This window comes from Podarcis filfolensis, assembly GCF_964270895.1.
Source record: "Podarcis filfolensis genome assembly, chromosome: 1".
Classification (NCBI taxonomy): domain Eukaryota; kingdom Metazoa; phylum Chordata; class Lepidosauria; order Squamata; family Lacertidae; genus Podarcis; species Podarcis filfolensis.
In genome coordinates, this window is record NC_139604.1 from 70,636,538 (window position 1) to 70,650,050 (window position 13,513).

At 44.1% G+C, this 13,513-nt stretch overlaps 1 protein-coding gene across 2 annotated transcripts in view; it reads right to left on the bottom strand.

Annotated features, from left to right (window-relative positions):
• Window positions 1-12,627, bottom strand: part of PPFIBP2 (PPFIA binding protein 2) — a 107,317-nt gene extending 94,690 nt beyond the window's left edge. For both annotated transcript variants that reach the window (XM_083598023.1, XM_083598017.1), the window contains exon 1: window positions 12,483-12,627. The gene's annotated coding sequence lies outside the window, so the exon portion shown is untranslated. The remainder of the gene's footprint in view (window positions 1-12,482) is intronic.
• Between the last annotated feature and the right edge of the window lie 886 nt (window positions 12,628-13,513).

A 13,513-nucleotide genomic window follows, 5' to 3' on the forward strand; every position in this document is an offset into this window, starting at 1 on the left:
TGTGGAGTACTCTGTAATGTCACTTTGAAGGCTAGGAACAGAGTGGATATAGTTGTCAGTCTTGGCATGCATTCCAATTAGTATTAATTCTTTCAATTCATTGCTTCTTTAAAAAGAGGCGATGTGGCATGCATTTCTGTTTATACCAGTGTCAGCCAATGACATCTCTTCCACCAACTTACACAAATAGCTTCTAAACTGAAATTGTACAAGATGGTTGGGGCCAACCTACACAAGGAAAACACAGGATTCCAAATTCTATTATTTACATCCTAAGGCTAATGTGACCATGAGGGTATTTTCCAGAGCGAGTCAGTGAATACCATTAACTCTTTCCCCACCTACTGATATTTTCCTGAGAATGTACCTGTCATTTTACAGGTGCCCCTGCAAGCTGAACTCCAGCACCAGAAGTGAGGCCAAGGGAGAGGTGGCCTCATGGTGGACATGGAAGAGGTTAAGCATAGCTCTCTCTCATCTGCCACACCTCACTGTTATCTCAGGAAATGGCACACTGAGATCACATGCTTCCTGAGGTAACTGATATGCCCCTTAGATGCATGGTTACATCACTGAATTGAAAGAAAAATGGTGCAGATAGTAGTAGTAGTAGTAGCAGCAGCAGTAGTAGTAGCAGCAGTAATAGTTGTTGTTGTTTAGTCGTTTAGTCGTGTCCGACTCTTTGTGACCCTATGGACCAGAGCACGCCAGGCACTCCTGTCTTCTACTGCCTCCCACAGTCTGGTCAGGCTCATGTTTGTAGCTTGAAGAACACTGTCTAACCATCTCGTCCTCTGTCGTCCCCTTCTCCTTGTGCCCTCCATCTTTCCCAACATCAGGGTCTTTTCCAGGGAGTCTTCTCTTCTCATGAGGTGGCCAAAGTATTGGAGCCTCAGCTTCACGATCTGTCCTTCCAGTGAGCACTCAGGGCTGATTTCCTTAAGAATGGATAGGTTTGATCTTCTTGCAGTCCATAGGACTCTCAAGAGTCTCCTCCAGCACCATAATTCAAAAGCATCAATTCTTCGGCGATCAGCCTTCTTTATGGTCCAGCTCTCACTTCCATACATCACTACTGGGAAAACCATGGCTTTAACTATACGGACCTTTGTTGGCAAGGTGATGTCTCTGCTTTTTAAGATGCTGTCTAGGTTTGCCATCGCCTTTCTCCCAAGGAGAAGGCGTCTTTTAATTTCGTGACTGCTGTCACCATCTGCAGTGATCAGGGAGCCCAAGAAAGTAAAATCTCTCACTGCCTCCATTTCTTCCCCTTCTATTTGCCAGGAGGTGATGGGACCAGTGGCCATGATCTTCGCTTTTTTGATGTTGAGCTTCAGACCATATTTTGCGCTCTCCTCTTTCACCCTCATTAAAAGGTTCTTTAATTCTTCCTCACTTTCTGCCATCAAGGTTGTGTCATCTGAATATCTGAGGTTGCTGATATTTCTTCCGGCGATCTTAATTCCGGCTTGGGAGTCATCCAGCCCAGCCTTTCGCATGATGAATAAGCAGGGAGACAATATACAGCCTTGCCGTACGCCTTCCCCAATTTTGAACCAATCAGTTGTTCCATATCCAGTTCTAACTGTAGCTTCTTGTCCCACATAGAGATTTCTCAGGAGACAGATGAGGTGATCAGACACCCCCATTTCTTTAAGAACTTGCCATAGTTTGCTGTGGTCGACACAGTCAAAGGCTTTTGCATAGTCAATGAAGCAGAAGTAGATGTCTTTCTGGAACTCTCTAGCTTTCTCCATAATCCAGCGCATGTTTGCAATTTGGTCTCTGGTTCCTCTGCCCCTTCAAAATCCAGCTTGCACTTCTGGGAGTTCTCGGTCCACATACTGCTTAAGCCTGCCTTGTAGAATTTTAAGCATAACCTTGCTAGCGTGTGAAATGAGTGCAATTGTGCGATAGTTGGAGCATTCTTTGGCACTGCCCTTCTTTGGGATTGGGATGTAGACTGATCTTCTCCAATCCTCTGGCCACTGCTGAGTTTTCCAAATTTGCTTGCATATTGAGTGTAGCACCTTAACAGCATCATTTAAAATTTTTAATAGTTCAGCTGGAATATCATCACTTCCACTGGCCTTGTTATTAGCAATGCTTTCTAAGGCCCATTTAATTTCACTCTCCAGGATGTCTGGCTCAAGGTCAGCAACCACACTACCTGGGGTGTACGAGACATTCATATCTTTCTGGTATAATTCCTCTGTGTATTCTTGCCACCTCTTCTTGATGTCTTCTGCTTCTGTTAAGTCCTTTCCACTTTTGTCTTTTATTATGGTGATCTTTGTACGAAATGTTCCTTTCATATCTCCAATTTTCTTGAACAGATCTCTGGTTTTTCCCATTTTATTGTTTTCTTCTATTTCTTTGCATTGCTCGTTTAAGAAGGCCTTCTTGTCTCTCCTTGCTATTTTTTGGAAATCTGCATTCAATTTCCTGTATCTTTCACTATCTCCCTTGCATTTTGCTTGCCTTCTCTCCCCCGCTATTTGTAAGGCCTCGTTGGACAGCCACTTTGCTTTCTTGCATTTCCTTTTCATTGGGATGGTTTTAGTTGCTGCCTCCTGTATAATGTTACGAGCCTCCATCCATAGTTCTTCAGGCACTCTGTCCACCAAATCTAAATCCTTAAACCTGTTCCTCACTTCCACTGTGTATTCATAAGGGATTTGACTTAGATTGTATCTTACCGGCACAGTGGTTTTTCCTACTTTCTTCAGTTTAAGCTTGAATTTTGCTATAAGAAGCTGACGATCTGAGCCACAGTCAGCTCCAGGTCTTGTTTTTGCTGACTGTATAGAGCTTCTCCATCTTTGGCTGCAGAGAATATAATCAATCTGATTTCGATGCTGCCCATCTGGTGATGTCCTGGTGTAGAATCGTCTCTTGTGTTGTTGGAAAAGAGTGTTTGTGATGACCAGCTTGTTCTCTTGGCAGAACTCTATTAGCCTTTGCCCTGCTTCGTTTTGAACTCCAAGGCCAAACTTGCCAATTGTTCCTTTTATCTCTTGACTCCCTACTTTAGCATTCCAATCCCCTATAATGAGAAGAACATCCTTCTTTGGTGTCATTTCTAGAAGGTGTTGTAAGTCTTCATAGAACTGGTCAATTTCAGTTTCTTCAGCACCAGTGGTTGGTGCATAAACTTGGATTACTGTGATGTTAAGAGGTCTGCCTTGGATTCGTATCGAGATCATTCTATCATTTTTGAGATTGCATCCCAGTACAGCTTTTGCCACTCTTTTGTTGACTATGAGGGCCACTCCATTTCTTTTACGGGATTCTTGCCCACAGTAGTAGATATGATGGTCATCCAAACTGAATTTGCCCATTTCCATCCATTTTAGTTCACTGATGCCCAGAATGTCAATATTTATTCTTGCCATCTCATTTTTTATCACATCCAACTTACCAAGGTTCATGGTTCTTACATTCCAGGTTCCTATGCAATATTTTTCTTTACAGCATTGGACTTTCCTTTTGCTTCCAGGCATATCCGCAACTGAGCGTCCTTTCGGCTTTGGCCCAGCCGCTTCATCAGCTCTGAATCTACTTGTACTTGTCCTCCGCTCTTCCTCAGTAGCATGTTGGACGCCTTCCGACCTGAGGGGCTCATCTTCCAGCGTCATAACTTTTATATGCCTGCTGTCTTTGTCCATGGAGTTTTCTTGGCAGGGATACTGGAGTGGCTTGCCGGTTCCTGCTCCAGGCGGATCACATTTGGTCAAAACTCTCCACTATGACCTGTCCATCTTGGGTGGCCCTGCACGGCATAGCTCATAGCTTCTCTGAGTTATTCAAGCCCCTTCGCTACGGCAAGGCAGTGATCCATGAAGGGGGCAGTAATAGTAGTATCCCAATTATTTGTTGTATAAAATTATACCACAGGCCGGCAAGATTACTTACAATCCAAGGATGTGGCACGAGGCTTATGGACAAAGTTACTACAATTGTACTTTATAGACCTTAAGCACTGTTACTGAGTTTATCAAACTGTGGAATCCCTTTACGTATACCATACTGAAACAATTTATATGGCTTGCTAACAGCATTCACAGGCACATAGCTGCTTGCAAAAGCCTTCTTGGTTCTCCCAAGGTCTTGTTCCCCAAGTAAATTATGCATCCTTAACCAACAGAACACTCCCCGCCCCACTAATTTTGCACAGAGGCACTTTCAATGGGGATTATTGCTAGGGAGAGGAAAGTTGCATGTCATGCCCATTGCAGTTTCCCCTGGTTTGCAAATACGACCACAGGCCCCAAAAGGTCAGTGGCCCCTAACTTAAGGAGCGTGCAAGCTAGTTATGACTAACTCAGAGAGATAGCTCAGTCGGTAGAGCATGAGACTATAAATTTCAGGGTTATGGGTTTGAGCCCCACGTTGGGCAAAAAAATTCCTGCATTGCAGGAGGTTGGCCTTGATGACCCTCATGGTGCCATCCAACGCTGATTCTGTGACTCTGTTTCAACTAGTCTACTCTAAGCGTAGCTTAGTCAGATACCAACCATAACTATATTAAGAGAAAGTATTGAATTGAATGAACTTTCCTTGATCTAATTTATATTCATTCTATATTTCAGTATTCTTGCTGATTTGTATAAATCCTTCTTTCAACATTTAGTCTTCTAAAGAGGAGTGGTCCCCCCCCCCCAAAAAAAATAAGAATGATAATCTGGCCATTTTAAGTACTCCAAGATCTCAGTGTCTTTTGAAATTTTAACAGTACAAATATAAACTTTAGCAACAAATATCAGAAGATGTGTAGTATTTGAATGTACTACTTGTAGCTTTCATTTCTGTGAAGACATGAGGTGCGTAAAGCGTGTAACAGCACATTTCAGGTATAATGGATGCACACTTTATGTTGTGCATACTTGCCATTTATATTCAGTGAGCCCTGCACTTTCTCTTTCTAAACAGGATTAATGGCTATGCAAATCAGCCTTGGACTTGCACTGATTACATTGAAAGATAATTAATCAGACCAATTAACATCAAATCCGGATTTCAATGAAGTCAAAACAACCAAACTGCAAATCTACATTGGATAATGAGGGAAACTCAACTAGGAAAGAACACTATTTAGCTCTCAATGTGCATCTCATTTGCTAATGTACAATGCTTCAAAAGGCACAAGTTAATGTTTCCAAGATCTTCCCTTAATGCCAGTCTCTTATCTCTTCAACAAACCTGATTTGCTTCATATAATTTCTGGGAAGAGGTACCATTAGAAAGCTTTAGTTGACAATTTACCATTAGTATAATTCATCAAAAAGTCTTAGTGCAATGAGTCAGCTGAGAGCATGCTGATTGCAGATTCCTAAGCATATGTTATCATTTAGCGTGCTTATTGCACTAACACAGCTTTAGGTTCAAACATATGCTTTGCATAGTCGAGATACAGACACCCATCTGAGAACTAGCAACTTTGCAACCAAGGATGCTCAGTGACACACACCCACACACCGACTCCACCCCCTCAGCAAACTAAAGAAATGCACCACTTCCTTGAAGGTTCCTAAATAATGCAATTAGAAGAGTAAACTGAGCAAATGCCATCACAGAAACTCCTCAGAATCTACAGGCAGATTCATTCTGCATTCAGAGCTCAGCTGATCATGGTAATCAAAATGACTAAAGCCTCAAGATTAATCAGTTTTTAGCTAAAAAAAAAATCCAAGAAAAACTCAGCCACACAAACACACGCACTCCAGTGGGTTGTATAAAGGCATAATTAGTGTGGATGAATCATTCCCTATTAATATTGAAGATCTATGTCTACAACATTAAAATAATTCCATGTGTAGGCAAGAACTAGTTACTGCCAAAGCCAACGAGTATGGTATGCAATGATGCAATCTGAATTTAAGATCTTGCCAAACTCACTGGGCTCCTAGTTTCTGGGGTGGACTTTGGTAATATTGTATTGGCAGCATTATTATTATTATTATTATTATTATTATTATTTTGCACCCCTTCGGCTTAACGTCCTGTGCCCTAAATCCAGCACTGCTAGTTTTGGCAAGATATGCAAAGTTTAGGTGGAGAGCAGAATGGTTCCATACCACTTTGGCTTCTACAGTCCACTCCAGACTTGGGCAAAGTGGAATCCGCGATGAACTCCAGTGATGCACAAAGCCATGTCCATCAAGCTTCTTTGTGCATACCTGATTCAGAGGGCTGCTTCCCCAATTCTTCTGCATGGCGAAACAAATGGTATTTTCATCACCTCTGGACCATGTCAGACATGACTGGGGCAACCTCCATGAACATCCCAGACCACAGCGGGAGAATGCTTGACACGCTTGGCGCCTCTGACACATTCCACCCATTTGCTATGCCCAAGAAAACTGTTTCCAGGAGGGTTGGTATCTGCAGCAACTAGGTGACGTGAAGAGGTCTGGTCATGCTCCAAAATATGGGCACAGCAAGGATTTATGCTGGGGTGGGGGCAGAACCTTAGTTTGTTAAGTATTTTTATTGTTTCACTTGATCTGGGGGGCCCCTGCCCCCTTGCCCCCCTTGGCTATGCCCATGCTTCAATAATGCATCCATCTCTTCCAGCATCAAATATCCCTTCCTGTTTTTTTTTCAGCTGTAAGGCAGAATACATGAGCATAATAACATGTAAAGGTGGAATGGGGGGGGGGGGATGAGGAAGAGAGGTAGAGAAGCTGGCAAGATACTTGAAGCTTCCCTGAATAGGAAGAAGGTACTGCTACTCCGTTTTCTTAAACCAACCACTGGCTGAGGCTGATGGGAGTTGCAGCCAAATCATCAGCACCAGGTCAGCAATGGCTGCCTTAAACTTCTCATGCGAAGTGTAGTGGATGGCAACAGAGGAGAGGGCCTCTCTGGTTGTGTTGCCTGCTTGTGAAATCCCGCCCTAGGAAAACTCGCCTGGTACCTATGCCAACAACTTTTTAGCACTCAGCAAATATTTTCCCAGCCTTTTAACATCTGGTGTGTTTTTGTTTTAGCACTGTATTTAACAGTTGCAAACTGTTTTACTGAATACCGTAGCTGTGCTTCCTGAGCTGTGTTTTTAATTGCCCTAGGAATTTTCATTCGAAATGTTTTAAAGAAAGACTGGACCACACACATTCATTCTGTATGGAGTGAACTCACACTGGAGCTGAAATTATGCTGACATTTTCCACAGGACTTCTCAGTCTCCACTTCAATTCCCATGCAGACCAAGCATTGGGGAACACCAACATGGGATAGGATGAGGGCAGCATTAGTGGAGGAGAAGTTGTGGTAGCTCTTAAGTCGCCAATTACAAGCATCTTCCAATAGTGTCATTTCAGGCTCACATTTCAGACAGCACTCCCAATGAGAATGGTCCCACCAGCTGAAGAAAGGAATGCATTTTCCCCAGTGACAATAGGTGGCTGTCTGAATGCTAGGAATAGGAGATGTCGCCTAAACAGAAGTGCTTTCTTACATGGGAATAAGAAAAACCTGGATTCTGTGCAACTCAGAAACATACATACATTCGTTGTGATAGAAACCGATCTACGGGAAAGGCCCAAAGTGAGTTGGTGCACCATAAACTAACAGATTAGGGACTACTTTTAATCCTATTTCCATTCACACTGTCCAGTGACCACAATATTATCCAGGAGCCAAAGTCTGGCTAAAAAACAAAAGCACCAGTACTGTAACCTTCCCAACAGCACTGTTGGGCCAGGGATTTTAAGGCAAATTGTATTAACTAGTTAGCTACAGATTAGGTAGAAAGCACAAACACTTCATGACGTGGTTTCAATTAAGCACTTTTAAAAAAAAAAAACCACTTCAAGGGTCCTTGATCCACAAATCCTGTTACATGACTGAGAATTACAGAGTATTATCAACATCTGAAAACACAAGAGTCCACTTCAAAGCAATTCTATGCACAGTTTTGTTGATCTGAGTAAGGCTACTGTGATAAAAACAGCCTCTAATACTAATCTTGTGCAATATCTATAATGAGTTTGGTCTTAAGCCGAGATTTTGCACTGCCCTACAACTTCCATTTCCAGAACCAAACTATGGTGAAAAGCACTTTCCCTGTAAATAGACTTCACCTCATGCAATCTAGAATGCCAGTGTTTGCCTCCTCAGCTTATGTACTATCAATACAGCAAAAACCAACAGTTATAATTTTTCCAGCAGACTTTACCTCAAGGGATGCAGAAGTCATCTTTCAAAAATGTGGAATATGATTCTCTTGACCACAACACAAAAACCTAGTCTCTTCAGATATATTACAACCAAATTGTAATCCACAACATCAATTAGAAATGCAATTAGGAGTTTCTTTGGAAAACAGCAGAGCAGACTGATGTTTCAAAAAACCTCTATTTCATCTGAGAAGTATGCTTTTTTAAAAAAAATAAAAAATAAAAGGGGGATGGGTGGAAAATCAGTAGCTTCCTGCTTCATTCTGAAGGTGAGTCGAACGCCCCCCCCCCCCAAAGCAGGGCAAGTGTGGCTTCCCCATTTTATTAGATGAGATGGAAAAATATATCAAATTCTTAATTGATAACAACATGGTACTAATTGCTTGGGGCTGACACACACATACACACAACCCCCTGAAATCTTAAGTGCTAAGAGAATGTTTTAATGTGCCTATTCAGCCTAGCTCCAGGTATATATTTTCCAGCCTCAAGAATGTCAGAAGTGACAATTTAGTAACAACAACTTCTGATTTTATCATGTATCAATATCGTGCAGTGGTGGCTAACCTCTGGCCCTCTAGGTGTTGTGTGGTTCCAACTTCCATCATACCTGACCACCGGCTTTGCTTGCTGTGGCTTATGGGAGCTGGAGTCCGACAACTTGTGGAGGTCTACAGATTAGTCACCTTTGCTATGACCTATACAGCACACAAGTAAGGAAGAACTGAATTGAGGCCTCACTCCATCTTCTACAGCCTTTAACCATTTCATTGCAATACCAAACTTTCAGTAGAAATGCGTACCCATCCACACCAGAAAATGCACTGACTTACCCAGCAATCTTAACCTGATCTACTCAGAAGTAAGTCATTGAATTCAGTGAGGCTCGCTCCCAGGAGGCGGGGATAGTTTTGCAGTTTTATTTACTTATTAGGAAGCCCCCCTGACTTCAGTGGCTCTCAACCGGTCCTTTATGGAACCACAGACTCCAGAGAATATTTTTTGGAGTAACAATGCTTCTGTCTCATAGCAACATTTTCCTTTTGCGCAGAGTGTCTCTCAAGTATAGGAGATGGCCACTCTCATCATTGCAAATAAACTAACAGTGACACTTAAATCTGCATTTCTCAGCTGCTATGAAGCTACTATCTTACAGCAAAGCAGTAAGACACAAAGCTTGTGAGATCAAAGTAATATGTTTTGGGTAAGAGAAATAATAAATCCCAAAAAGACGACAAATCTTTAAAAGACATCAACTTTACAAGACCCCAAGAGTGCATCGCAGAATATATGGTTCCCATTTCTAGTCATCCATGCTTCAGCCAGACTTCCATGTTGCCATTTAAATCATACCATTGGTATCTATTGCCTTGTGTTCCAAAAGAAGAAACAACACTTTTTACCCTAGAAATCAAAAACCATTTGTAGGCCTTGAAGTTGCCTGTCAACCATTATAGGACATCCAAATATTTTTGAACTACGTTAGCCAACAATCTAAAGAAAAGCTCTGTGTAATCCAGGAACCCTGCTATATTCCCCCAAGAGTGAAACTCAATAGCTACTCAAACACAATTCCTGGTTACCCGTATTCCAGTATAAGCCATGCTAGACACAGTGAGATTTACTTCAAGGTGAACATAGAGAGGACTGGGCTAAATCCACATTAAGTCCAAGAGCCCAAGTACATGTACTGGGAAGAAAGCTCCAGTGCAATTAAATGTAAAACATACTTCCAGCTTGTGCAGCTGATTTTGTTGCAATGCTTTGACTTCTTGACAACTCTGAACCCATTTGCAATGGATGACCAAAAAAAAGACAAAGGCTCAAAGTGACTAGTTTCAAACGCTCGTCAGCTTCTGTCAAACTCAAGCCTTAAGTTGTGTCTGCATAGGATACTTGTTAAAGATTGATGTGCTCAGGCAGTTAGTGCATTTTGATTATGTGTTTTGTGGTTTTATATACCACCAGGTATAGGATGGTATAGTAATAATAATAATAATAATATTCAGCTCATCACACACATATCCCAGGATGCTGCAGGCCCACAGCTCCTAGTGTGATATGCTTGAAAGTATAGAGTAGACTAACACAGAGGGTAAGAGTGCATTCTTACCTATGCAAAAGACTGACGGTTTAATACAAAAAAAGCACTTTTTTAAAAAACAACAACGCCGAGGCATTTACCTGGCAGCCTGCCTGATTTACATGCCTACCCAGAAGTAGGTTCAATTGAGTTCAGTCAAGCTTCCTCCCAGGTAAGCAAGTATAGGATTGCAGCCATAAGGAGCATACTGCTGGGATTATATTATAGATTGCATCTTTTGGCATTAAGATTTATGCCTCAGTCAGCCCCAGATGTTTACTTTCATTACAGCCAAAGTTTCAATGAGCTGGGGATGAATGGAATTCAAGATTAGAACCTTTAATTTATTTATACACCTCAAAGCGGTTTACAAAAGACTGCATGCTTACAAGACTCACGGAAAACAGCAGGATTTACTTCTGAATAGCATCATACCTCAAGTCCAAGAACCAGCTGCTTGGAGTAGGCATGAAAATATGGCCTAGTCCAGTTAAGATACCGTGTGTGTGTGTGTGTGTGTGTGTGTGTGTCAGAGAGAGAGAGAGAGAGAGAGAGAGAGAGAGAGAGAAGGAGGGTGCATGCAAAAACTGTCCCTGCTGTCCACATCCCCTACATGCACAGAGTCTGCTAAAGGTCAGAACAGAGCCAGCTCTGTTTCAGATGTAGTCAACATGATGTCCTCCATTTTTTTTTAGTACTACAACTCCCATCAGCCCTAGTCACAATGGGCAGTGGTCAAAGATCACGGGAGTTGTAGTATGCAACATCTGGAATACACCATGTTGGCTATTCCTGCTCTGGATAAATGACCAGAAACCCCATCTCCTGCAGGGTTCCCAATCTCATTGAGAGGATCTATAAGCAAGCAACTTGTATGCAAGGTAGGCTCTATTCACACCTTCACCAGAGTGAAGACTGGGGAGGGGCAGCAGGCCCAGCTCTGCTCACCCCTTCATGTGCCTCTGAGCATGTGCAAAGCATGCCTCCCTTCACTGTCCTACACAGTTGGAATTAAGGGCAAATGTTTCCAAAGACTAAGGAAGGGGAGGATCACAGTACTGCGCTTGCATGCAGAAAGTCAACTTCTACCCTTGGCACCTCGAGTTAAAATAAAAGATCACAGGTGATGTGAAGGTTGTCTGCTCAGAGATTTTGGAGAACTGTTGCCAGCCAGAGACAGTGCTGGGTACATAGTGTGCCCTGGTACAAAGCACCTCCCAGGACATTTCCCTTTAATAAATGTAGTGCTTATCTCAGGACCTTACATTCCAGTGAGGCTGCAATCTTAAAACACTAACTCTGAAACTGCAGTCTGATCCCAGGCATTTCCCCCCTCTGAAAATGGAACTTCCAAGTCAGTACGTGCAGGATTGGATCCCCAAGTACTTGGGAATTGAACTCAGCAGGGCTAACTTCAGAATATGGGATTGCACTCTTGAGTCTAACTGGAAATAATGGGATTTGCTCCAAGCACAATTAGTATCGCACTGCAAGTTGTTTTAAAAACCCCAAGACATTCAGAAATAAGATACTCTGTTTTCAATGGAAATTTACCTCTTTTAAAAATGTGCTGAGCAGCACAATCCATTAAGAAGAAGCAAAGAGGTTCCACCTCCCCCCATTGCAGACACAAGAACATGAGAAGAGCCTGGTGGATCGGGTCAGTGGCTCACCCAGTCCAGCATCCTGTTCTCACAGTGGCCAACCAGGTGGGAAACCTGAGCACCAGAACACTCCCCCCCCCCACCTCCTGTGGTTTCCAGCAACTGGCATTCAAGCAGCGTTATTGCCTCTGCCCACGAAGGCAGGGCAGAGCCATCACGGCTAATAGCCTCCACCTCCATCAATTTGCCTCATCCTCCTCTTTTAAAAGCCATCCAGGTTAGTGGCTGTCGTGACATGCTGTGGCAGCGAGTTCCGTAGTTTAAGAACTATCTCACCTCCCCCGCAAAAAAAAAAAAAAAAAGAGAGAGAAGAGAAGAGAAGCTACGCTTTAAGTTTGCGAAAGAAAGTTAGGCGGCCAGTGAAACAAGCCTATGCAACACACCTGAGGCAGCAGCGACAGAAGACTCCCTCTCCCCAGTCCCAGTCCCCCACCCCAAGGGACTCGCTAGGGGGTTGCAAAGCCCCCCCGCCCGCGGCAGGCAGAGAGCTCGACGTCGGTTTCTGCCCAGCCAGCCCGGCTTTGCGCCCCAAAAGGCGGGCGCGACGCGACTAACCTTGCCCGGTGAGGTCCGGCGGCGCTGCCGCTGCCGCGGAAGAACGCGCGGCTGCCTTTCTCTCCGCGCAGCCCTTTTAAGCAGCCGCGTCCCTGCTGCGCGCGCTCGGGCTCCTAGGCGCCTCCAAGCCCCCTCGCGGCACGTGCACCAATTGGCTCCCGAGACGGGGCCAGGCGGCCGCGAGGGTCCCCACGTGATTCCCCACTCGGAGAGGAGCGTGGCGCCTGGACGCGGGTCCCGGGCGAGGGGGAGTCCCGCCGGCCTTGCTCCGGGGCGGAGGGAGACGCGCGGACCGCAGTTATGGGGCTCGAGCCTCGGGCTGCTGCTTCTGGACTCCTGCGTGCAGCAGCAAGCTTAGCCTGCTGGTTAGAGGGGGGTTCTGTACGCTTACTCGAGAGTCAGCCCCGTTGGTTTCAGTGGGGCTTAGTTCTGAGTACAGGGGCCTTGCAAGGGGGAGGGGGGTCTATGGAAGGGAGAATGTCAGCAGGTGCAGCTTCGCCTCCACTACAGGGGGGGGGGGGACACCTGCGGCCACCTTGAGGTTGCTGGGGTTAAAACTCATCAGAACTAGGAAGCTGACTTAAAAAGAGCCCACCCAGCTCACTTAGTATTTGTTGGTTGAAGGGAAAAATTATAAAAAGGGAGAATTCCTGGAGGCCAAGGAATCCCCAACAGATATGCAAAGTCACAACATAGGCAGCAAAGTAAAGCATGGAAATAGAGGCTGTTTGACCTTTACAGTATGCCCCTCCAAGTGAGTTCCAAAAGCCCCCCTAAAACAGTTTCTTTCCCAAGTTTCCCTCTTCCCCCCAGCATAGGAAAAGAGCACACATATGGTAAGGTTAAAAATTATTGTACTTACAAATTCCCCCAAAGGCCAGATTCATGTGTTTCAGAATGATTGCACAGGCAGTAAACCTTAGCTTAGTTACAAAGTGAGCTTGGTTGGTATAGGAACTCAAAAGAGTGGCTTTGAGAGCTGTGAAGCCGAACTGGAGTCACCAGCTCAACCCTCTCTACATGCTGAGGTC